General features: G+C 34.0%; 1 long non-coding RNA gene across 4 annotated transcripts; it reads left to right on the plus strand.

Moving 5' to 3' along the window:
* The first annotated feature begins 750 nt into the window (after positions 1-750).
* On the plus strand, positions 751-9,859 carry LOC130797189 (uncharacterized). Of its 4 annotated transcripts, none has more exons than XR_009038797.1 (10): positions 751-5,620; positions 5,722-5,927; positions 6,232-6,324; positions 6,413-6,550; positions 6,639-7,727; positions 7,824-8,206; positions 8,294-8,707; positions 8,799-8,884; positions 8,995-9,093; positions 9,594-9,859. It is a non-coding gene; the product is annotated as an uncharacterized LOC130797189 (long non-coding RNA). The 4 variants fall into 4 exon arrangements; XR_009038798.1 differs by having other exon boundaries at positions 751-5,190; positions 5,311-5,620; positions 7,824-8,707; XR_009038799.1 differs by having other exon boundaries at positions 751-894; positions 5,311-5,620; positions 7,824-8,707.
* The last annotated feature ends 436 nt before the right edge of the window (positions 9,860-10,295 follow it).

Genomic DNA, 10,295 nt, shown 5'->3' on the forward strand with positions numbered 1-10,295 from the left:
ATCTCTTTGTCCCACACCTCGACCAAAGAGAACTCCTTAATTTCCTAGTAGTTCTCTTAATTTTTCTTATAAATTTCACTCCAAAAAACCTCCAAATTGAAAATAATATGAAAATTCATTTTGTCACAAAGAATATGCAATTGAACCACCATTCATACCACTGTCCCTAGCTCTCTTCGACAACCTTTTTTCCTCCAAAATTAGTCTTCAAAAATTCTTCAAATTATCAATAATCGCTACTATCATCAACAAATGTCAGTAGTTCGACGCGATTATACTCACGAACACCATTGACTTCTCGATCTAGGGTTCGTTGTAAGCGATATAATCATTATCAAATCGGCGATCAATACAAGAAAAAGCATTTTTAGCAATAAGTTTTAGTAACGACTATATATTTTCCGTTGCAAAAAATACAAGTTGTTGCGAAATTTGTTGTTACTGCTAAATAATCGTTGCCACAAGAAAAAAATTAACTTCCCCACCACTTAAAATAATTTTTCGATATAACTTTATTTTTTGCAACGAAAAATTTAATTGTTAAAATTAAATAAATAATTCGTAACTATATATATCATTGCAAAAAATAATTAATATACAGATATAACAAAGTCGTTGCAAATCTCTAACTAATAATTTTTAGAAACGATTCCGATCCCTTTGTCTTAAAACGCGCATATTTCTTTTTTCATTTCCCTCTCAAATCAGCCCTAAATCCCATTCCCTCTCAAACAAAGTGAATATCTATTTAACTCACAAACCCACGCACGGTTGGTAAAACCGCATTCCTTCTGCACACCGGAGCTTCTGCCGCCTTCTGCACACTGGAGCTTCTGCCGCCTTCTACACACCGGGACTCTTACCGCCACGCCGTAGCGATCATATCCACGGCTGGTAATTTTTTTTTGCTTTTTGTTTTTTCTTTGAATTTCTGGGTTCACGATTGTAAAGCAATAGTTTTTCAATTTATGGGTTGTTCTTGTTCTTGTTCATGTTCTTGTTTCTTTTTCTTTTTCTTGTTCTTTGATTTCTAGGTTGTTTTTATCCTTTCAATTTTTGGGTTATAGATTAAACCCACAACTGGTAATCTTTGTGAAATTTATGTGATTGATTTTGTGAAATTTATGCAATTTAGATCATTTTGAGAGTAATTTGATTGGAAAAACTGTTAGGGTTTATGTTTAGGGTCTGTGTTTAACTCAAATGAGATTTTATTTGTTTAGGGCCTTTAATGGTCTTGTGTTTGTGATGGAATCATTCTTGTTGTTCTGCGGTATGGTTTACTGATAACTTCATTGCTTGCTCCATTTTTATTGCTTTTTGTTTGCTGAACATTTCAGTCTCTAATGTCCTAATTGAATTGTGCTACCTTAATTTCATATCATATTAATTAGGATTTGGATTGTTGAATGGCAGTGGAATAGAATACAGTTTTCAATTAGGTTTTCCTCTGGTATTGTTTGCCTCAAAATCTAATCCGTGAAACTGAATAGCAAAGATGATGATAACCTTGTACTTGTACTTATGTGTAGATACGATGTGGGCATGTATCATTGTAGCTTGTTCTTGTACTTATGTCCTTTTCTACTTGCGTGGTTATTAAATATGTATATTTTGTTTACACTTTCCTTCATTGTCATGGAAATAGGGAGTTTTTGTTACAAATTCACGAACTCTGGTTTTGGCAACTACTTTTTTTGTTGTTAAAAACGACTTTTCTTGTAGTGTCGATTGTCAACTTTCTTGAGGTAAGATTCTTTAATTGTCCATGAATTGTTCAATTCAAAGCAAGAATTCTGGCATCGGTTATTTATATCAATTGTTTTTTCAATCTGTACAATATGAATTGTTCAAGTTTATTTATTGAATTGTTTGTTCTAGCCTAATTATAACATGCCATAACTTAGCAGCTAGTATTGCCTAGCTAATGACCGACATGATAACAAAGTAGTCATATGCCTTTTCTTTGTTAATTAATTCTTCTTGTAGTTTATATGAATGCATGAGATAATCATGGAATATTTTTCTTTTCCTTTACATTGTGTTTAATTTTTTGCTGCATAGAAATGGATCGTAGTTGGATATCAACAACAAAGCCGGGTGACCCTAAATATCTAGCGGGTGTTACACAATTTGTAAACTTTGCTGTTAAGAATAGTCAATTGGGTTCTAAATTACCCTGTCCGTGTTATATGTGTCATAACTTAATGCATCATAGAGTTGATGAAATTCTCAAACAATTAAATAAATGGGCATTTGATAGAACATATACCCGTTGGATATGTCATGGTGAACAAAAGGAAATATCTTCAACAAGTAGTAGTACTAGACATGATGTGCCAGAAGATTATATGGATGAGGGTGATAGACTAGATGACCTGTTACATGAAGCTGCTAGTAGTGCTCCTGAAAAACCAGAAATATTTGAGAGTTTGGTTCATGATTCTGAAACACCCCTGTATGCTGGCGGTAAGCATTAAAAACTATCTAGTGTACTTAGGGTATATAATATGAAAGCAAGAAATGGTTGAAGTGATAAGAGTTTTACTCAACTACTTGAATTTTTGAAAGAGTTACTTCTTGATGATAATGTCCTTCCTAAGGGAACTTATGAGGCGAAAACAATATTATGCAAAATGGGTTTGCAATATGAAAAAATACATGCTTGTCCTAAAGATTGCATATTATTTAGAAATGAGCATGAATCGTTGAAGACTTGCCCGGTATGCAATGCCTCACGGTACAAGAAAAAGGAAGGAGTGCCAGCTAAGGTTTTATGGTACTTTCCAATCATGCCAAGATTTAAAACACTATTCTCAAATGCAGAGGATGCTAAAAATTTGACATGGCATAAGAATGGTCGACTTGATGATGGGAAACTTAGGCACCCAGCCGACTCCCCTCAATGGAGGTTAATTGATGATAAATTTAAGAACTTTAAGAAAGAAGAACGTAACCTACGCCTAGCCTTGTCTACTGATGGTATGAATCCGTTTGGCTCTCTAAGCAGCACCCATAGTACTTGGCCGGTAATTTTAGTGACTTACAACTTACCTCCTGAGTTGTGCATGAAAGGAAAGTAAATGATGTTGTCAATGATAATTTCTGGGCCAAAGCAACCAGGAAATGACATCGATGTTTACCTAACTCCTCTAGTTGAGGATTTGATATTGTTGTGGGAAAAAGGTGTAGACGTTTATGATGCACATCGAAATAAAAATTTCAATTTGCGGGCATTATTGTTCACTAACATTAAAGATTATCCAGCTTATGGCAATCTCTCAGGATATACGGTCAAAAGGAAAAACAACTTGCCCTATATGTGAGGATGGTACCGAAGGGAAGTGGTTATCAACATCTGGTAAAATGGTTTTTATGGAATATTGTCACTACCTTCCAAAAGATCATCCTTATCGTAAGCAAAAAAAGGTTTTTAATGGAGAACAAGTATTTGAGAAACGTCCAAAGATCTTGATTGGTGAACAAGTGTTTGAAAAGGTGAAAGACATCCAAATTACATTTGGTAAGAAAAAGGAACACAAAGATGCAATTCCTTCGAAGGGGTACAAGAAGTTTTCAATATTATGGCGTCTACCTTATTGGATATTCCTCTTTGTGAGGCATTTTCTTGATGTGATGCACATTGAGAAGAATGTGTGTGATAGTGTAATTGGTACTTTGTTGAACATCCCCGGTAAGACAAAAGACGGAGTTAAAGCTAGAGTAGACTTGAAGGAACTTGGAATTAGAGAAGAACTCCATGTCGTTGAGGTGAATAATAAGAAAAGAAAATATCTACCTCCGGCAGCTCATACGTTATCTAGAAAAGAGAAAATTGAATTTTGTGAAAGTTGGCCGGAGTTAAAGTTCCCGAGGGTTATTCTTCTAATATTCGTAACCTTGTGTCAATGGAAAATTTGATGCTTGTGGGTCTTATGTCTCATAATTGTCATGTTTTGATGCAACATCTTTTACCAGTGGCCATTCGTTCTATTTTACCTAAAAAAGTTCGTTATGCGATCATTAGGCTTTGTTCTTTTTTCAATTTTATATACAATAAGGTAATTGATCTTACTGACTTGGATATTTGGGAGAAGGAGATTGTCATTATTCTTTGCCAATTACAAATGTACTTTCCTCCATCTTTCTTTGATGTTATGGTTCATCTAACTGTTCACTTAGTTATGGAGATAAAACTTTGTGGTCAAGTGTATTTAAGAAATCAGTGGGCTTTTGAAAGACAAATGAAAACATACATGGGATATGTAAAGAATGCTTATCGACCTAAAGCATGCATTGCCGAGCGACATCTTTATGATGATGTGATGGCATATTGCAACAAATATTTGAAGAATGTGAAGATGGTCGGGATTCCTGAGTCTCGACATTGTGGATGACTTGATGGGAAAGAGACTATAGGTATGACACAACTCGATATGTCTCCTGATAAACTGCATATGGCACATACATATATTCTCCATAATGAAGATGAAGTGGTACCATATATTGGAAAACACATGGCTCACTTGAGAAAGAATCGACGTAAGGTAGCTGAAAAGGCTTTAACCATTGAGCATAATAAAACATTTTCTAAATGGTTTAAAGATCAAGTGATGAATGAACTCAAGGATTCCTTAAACTCTATTTCCAATCGACTCAAGAGTTTAGCATATGGACCACATTTCAATTCCTCCTTTTATGCAGCATATGTTATTAATGGCTGCACATTCTACACTAGATCCCAAGATGAAATCAGTACTATGCAAAATAGTGGGGTGACTGTTGAAGCTGAAGCTATGCATTTTTCTAGTGCTAAAGACAAACGCCCAATCTACAGCAAGATGCAATATTATGGAGTAATTGAAGAGATATGAGAGCTGCATTACTTTGATTTTTCAGTTCCTCTTTTTGGGTGCAATTGGGTTGACAACAAGAGCGCTGTAACAGATGATGTAGGTTGTACATTGGTTAATTTAAGCAAAATTGGTCATAAGGAAGATCCGTTCGTACTAGCAAGTCAAGTAAAACAAGTGTTTTATATGACGGACCCAAGTGACAAAAGGATGTCTGCGGTTATAACACCAAGGTCTATACGGGAAGACCATGACGAAGGGATTTGGGTTGAAGAAAAAAGCATTGAGGGAAAATCCCAAAAGCGTCGTCATACATCAAAAACTTAAGAAGATTGAGGTTTGTTTTATTAATTAGAATTTTATTGGTTACATATACACTCAATGGTATACCTATTTTTATTTTTAAGTCCTTAATGTTTTTTACCCGAATTCTATCAAATCGTTTTACTCTGTGTAGGCTAATGGCAAATAAGAAGAAATCTATACCTGCTAAGCGAGTACGTGATGATGAAACAACTGATGAGAGTGATAGTGATGATGGTGATCACAAGGGTCGTACTGTACTTGCAAAGGTTGGGAAGGCTATTCATGAAGGCCAGAAAATCAAGTTGGAATGGACTAAGAAACCTGAAATTCCATGTGGTGAACACAAAACTACCTTCTGCTCATACATAGGTATTATTGCTCGTGAAAGAGTCAATATTAATTACAAGCACTGGTCTGATCTTCCAGAACAACTCCTTGACGAAGTGTATGAATTCATAGCTGTAAGTATAATTACATTCATAATGTTATTTGAAATATTTTATTACAGTTAGAACCTTCAATTTTCATGTTATAATTAGTTCTTTAAATTTGAATATTACAGAAGGGATTTGTGGTACTCAAACATCGTAAAAATTGGAATTTGTCACGAGTTGAAACTCGTTGGAGAGCTTAGAAAGCTAAATTAAGGAAGATTAGTTGTATAGATCTACAGGCAACATAAGAGAAAAGCCACCAAAGGCTTATCCGTGGATACTTCAAATAGATTGGGACAAATTCATCAAGTATTGTACATCCAAGGAGTTCAAGGTTAGCTTTTGTATATATCAATATAACAGAACTTGTGAATTTATGTCAGTAAGTAAAGTGAATAAATAGATGATTAACACTAAAGTGGATAGCTAGTTCTGATATTTTAAGAACTAGTGAATAAGTAGTGAATATACGACAGTAACTTTAGGATAAATTGCATTTGACAATAATATGCATGATGATTAGTGTTTTTTGTACAATTAACTCGATCCACTTTAGTTTTATTTCTATAGTTTACTCAATACATTTGATAACGAAGTTTATAGTCATATGTATTAAGTGATTTATACTTTTGGCGAAGCAATTGAGCGAAACTAATAGAAAAAAGGCAAATTTGAAGACATCTGGCTATCGAGGAGGGTGACTTGGGTGTCAACATTTTGAGAAAGAGCTTGTAAGTCTCACTTTTTTCCACAAAAAAACAAGCTGATTTAACTTGTTGAAATCAAACAACTATTTAATACTATTTTCTCCAAATGTAGGAAAAAGAGCTAGATGAACAAGGGGTTCATCTTGATCAAGTTCCTAGGCATTAGACTTGGATAAGAGCTCATTCTCATGTGAAAGACGGAGGTATTACCTTGAAGAATCGATCCGATTTAGCAATTGCTAAGGAATTTGTAAGAGCTAAACCCATTGCAATTTTGCTAAATGTTATGTCAACACCAATTTTTCACAATGCATTTTATTTTTGTTTGTTGATGTTAGCAAGCATTGGAAGCTCAACAAAATAACGGAGAGATAGTTGCTGAAGGAAGAAATGACATTTTAGCAAAAGTTATTACGAAAAAAGAGCATGGTGGTTGTGTAAGAGCCGTTGGATCAGGCATAACAAATAAGGAGTACTTTGGCTTCAACAAACTAGCACCACCTAAAGAATTACACTCTGTAATCAATTGTATACACACAAAAACGATGGGCATGGAGAAAAAGCAGAATTATATGATGTCTTTTATAATGACGTGCTGTCAATTGAATCAGGAGCAATTGTGTGACTTCATGAAAACATTTAGTGATTGTGTTGGCCAGGGAATGGGTGGTGGTAGGATTTTGGGTCTAATTCCTATCTTAGTGATTCTACTGGACAAAAAGAAAAAAGTGGTAATGGTGGAAAAGGATCAAGTTTTATGCCATTTGCAAGTTTAGGAGTTCAAGATGTGCAATTTGAACTTGTGACTAGTAGTGGTGGTGACATTGTTGACAATGAAGCAAGGAAAGAATTTATTACAAATGAAGAGCATGATAATAGTGAGGAGCATGGATTTGAAAAGGAATAGGTTCATGAACCAGGTATAAAAGATCGTCATACTAACATTGATGATTGTGAACCATATGCTGTTCAATTGCCTGATTCCGAAGCGCAACCCACACCTTACAATTTTCAAACTTCTCCTTTTATTGAGTTATATCATTATCATGAGAGTTTTACTTAGATTAAATAAATATGTTACTTTGTATTATAATGATAGATTAAATTTTTAATAATTTTAAACTACTAATTTTATATGATTATAAATGTTTCATGATGAATAGGGATGGAATGATTGTTACTTGGGGCTAGAGGGAGATAAAGGGATAGATATTGTTGCCATGGTACAGGTTTATATAACGAAAGCAACAGAAATTGTGAAGAATCATGGGGCCCCTATGCCAAGTGGTCGTTATCGAGTCAATATTCAGACGGATATCAAGCCTAGAGCACTTTTGCCATATCCTAATGCGGAAATGACACTAGTTTGTCAAGCTTAGAAATCTTTTATTCCTTGGCCGTGTCACTTCATTTTCCCATTTCCCAGTGTAAGTACTCCTTAGTAGCATGGTATAAGTTTGTAGACATAATTCATATTATGTTTTGCAAACTAATTGTTATTATCTCCTTGTTTTCAAATTAAGGATGCACAGAAGCAAGATGCAAACAATTCCATCTCAGCATCTCAAAATTCACCTTCATCCTATTTTCAAACTAAGGACGCATCTGCATAGCAAGATGATGGAAACAAACTCATCTCACCATCTCCGAAATCACCTTCATCAATTTCATCATCAAATCAGAAGTACCAAATCACTGATAAAGATCGTGCCAAGCTGACCACAAACATGGTAAAAAGTTTTAAGTTTGAAGATTTAGCAATGAGAAAAAGTGAAGAACAAATCACTATAGAAATACCACACTTTGTGTTCCGCAATAAGCATACTGTTGACATTGATTACATAGACATGCTTGATTGGTGTTATCAACAAGAAGTAGGAGTAGCGCACCTTTCAATTTTTATGAAGTCAGTAACTTAAAACTCCATTTTTTTTCTTTTTTATTTTTAAAGTTATAATTTATTTATTAATTTATTTTTCTTATGATTTGCAAGGTATTTGAGTGAATCATGTCAAGAAGAAGGTATCTTCGGAATGTATGATTTTTGTGATGCTAATATGCTTTCTCCATTATCATCAATAGAGAAAGAAGAGGATCGATCTAACTACTTGGCTAGCATTTCGCATGTAATAATGCTAAGAACAAAAACCAATTATTCATGGCACCTTATTACGACAAGTAAGTGACAAAATTTTTGTTGTGATTGTCTTATATTATTATAATAATGTTTTTTTTTCATCAAAAGAATCCCCTTTAGTGATATTGATTTGCATGTATGAATGCTATCTTTGTGTAGTCGGCATTGGATGTTAGCAATTATTAGTCCATGGAAGGGATTGGTTTATTGGTTAGATCCTGCTAGTGTGGAAAATAAAGTGCGTGAAAATGCTCGTAAAATTATTTATGAGTAAGTACTATACTATTGCATCGTAAATGGTTTTACTTTGATATATTATTTAGGTTCTATCTATTTAATCATTTTATATGTAAATGACTAGGGGGCTTGTGAAATTTAGCATGGTCCATCGAAAGGATCTCAAAAGAGATTAAAAAGAATCCTAAAGTTGGTTGGAACAAACTAAAAGTAAGGTTCTTTTATAGTAATTTTTTTTATTGTTTAAACATGTTCTAAATTTATGACAAATTCTGTGTTCTAATTATTTTTTCGTCGTTTGTTTTGATTTCTTGTAATAGTGTCCTCGCCAACCTCAAGACGCCAAATACTGTGGATATTATGTATGCCGTTATATGCTTGAGACTAGTGAAAGTAGGAAACAATTGATTTTGGAGGAGGTAAGTATTCGTCAAAAATTTATATCAAACATTATGATATTGGTATTGAAACACAATGACATTTGGATATAATATTGATGGATTGGATTTTCGGCATCAATGTTCACCTTCTCTTTCTTGGCTGCAATTTACAGGTCTTATGGTTACATGTTGTTGTGATGTTTCTAGCAGCAAGATGGTTACCAAAAGTAGAGTTAGTTAGCTGCATACAAGCCTCTAAATCACCCCTGATAGAAGTATTATAGATTGGGAGAGTGTGATTCAAAGTTGACATTTGTTTGACATATTTTATTTATGGGCAGTTGATTTTTTTGGGAATATATTATTTGATTAGTTATTGAGACAGGTTATGATGTATTTTCATTGTTTTCCAATTTGGGGGTTGTCCTATATACAAAGGAGACTCTGCCGCAATTTTTGCTCAAATTTTTGTTATTTGACACATATTGTTGCAATAAGTTGGTTTAGTAAAATTTTAATGTATTATTAATGTCTTGCAGTTTTCCCCTAGGGCTCCTTCAACTTATTCTCAGGAGAGCATTGATCATGTTTGAGATTTATGGATTTCTTACGTTGTCAAACATAGGCAACAAAAATTGGAGAAGGAAGCAGAAGATTTGGATGATGTGTTATAAGATCATATCGATGGAAATTATTAAAGATTAGAATTCATGAAGAATTTTGATGACATTTGACTTTTGGAATAAGATAATTGTATAGTTGAATTCTAGTCTAATTATATGATGAAATGGTTTATAATTATATGAACGCGTATATTTAATGGTATATATGGATTAGTACAAATTATATCGAATTGGTATTTTTATTTATTAATATAGGTCTTTTGTTATATAAATGGTGGTTTAAAAATAAAGGAAATCGCAATTGTACGGCTCTTTTATTAGTAGTTATTGGCAGGGGCAAAGAGAACACCTCCAGTAATTGCTAGTTTTCTTTGGTAAGGGAAAAGAGAATACCTCCCTAAAGCAGGTGTTCTCTTTGGTGGGGTTGTAGATTTTTTTACAAGTAGCAAAGAGAACACCTCCATAAGGTGCAAGTTCTCTTTAATGTGAAGAAAAGAGAACGCCTATTTGTTCCACATGTTCTCTTTTATTTTACTTAAGAAACACTAAAAAAGGGGCGTTCTCTTAGACTAAGAGAACAGTGACAAGGAGAACGCTCCTGAGGAGTTCTCTTAGGCA

The sequence above is a fragment of the Amaranthus tricolor genome, chromosome 12 (assembly GCF_026212465.1).
Source record: "Amaranthus tricolor cultivar Red isolate AtriRed21 chromosome 12, ASM2621246v1, whole genome shotgun sequence".
Taxonomy (NCBI): Eukaryota; Viridiplantae; Streptophyta; class Magnoliopsida; order Caryophyllales; family Amaranthaceae; genus Amaranthus; species Amaranthus tricolor.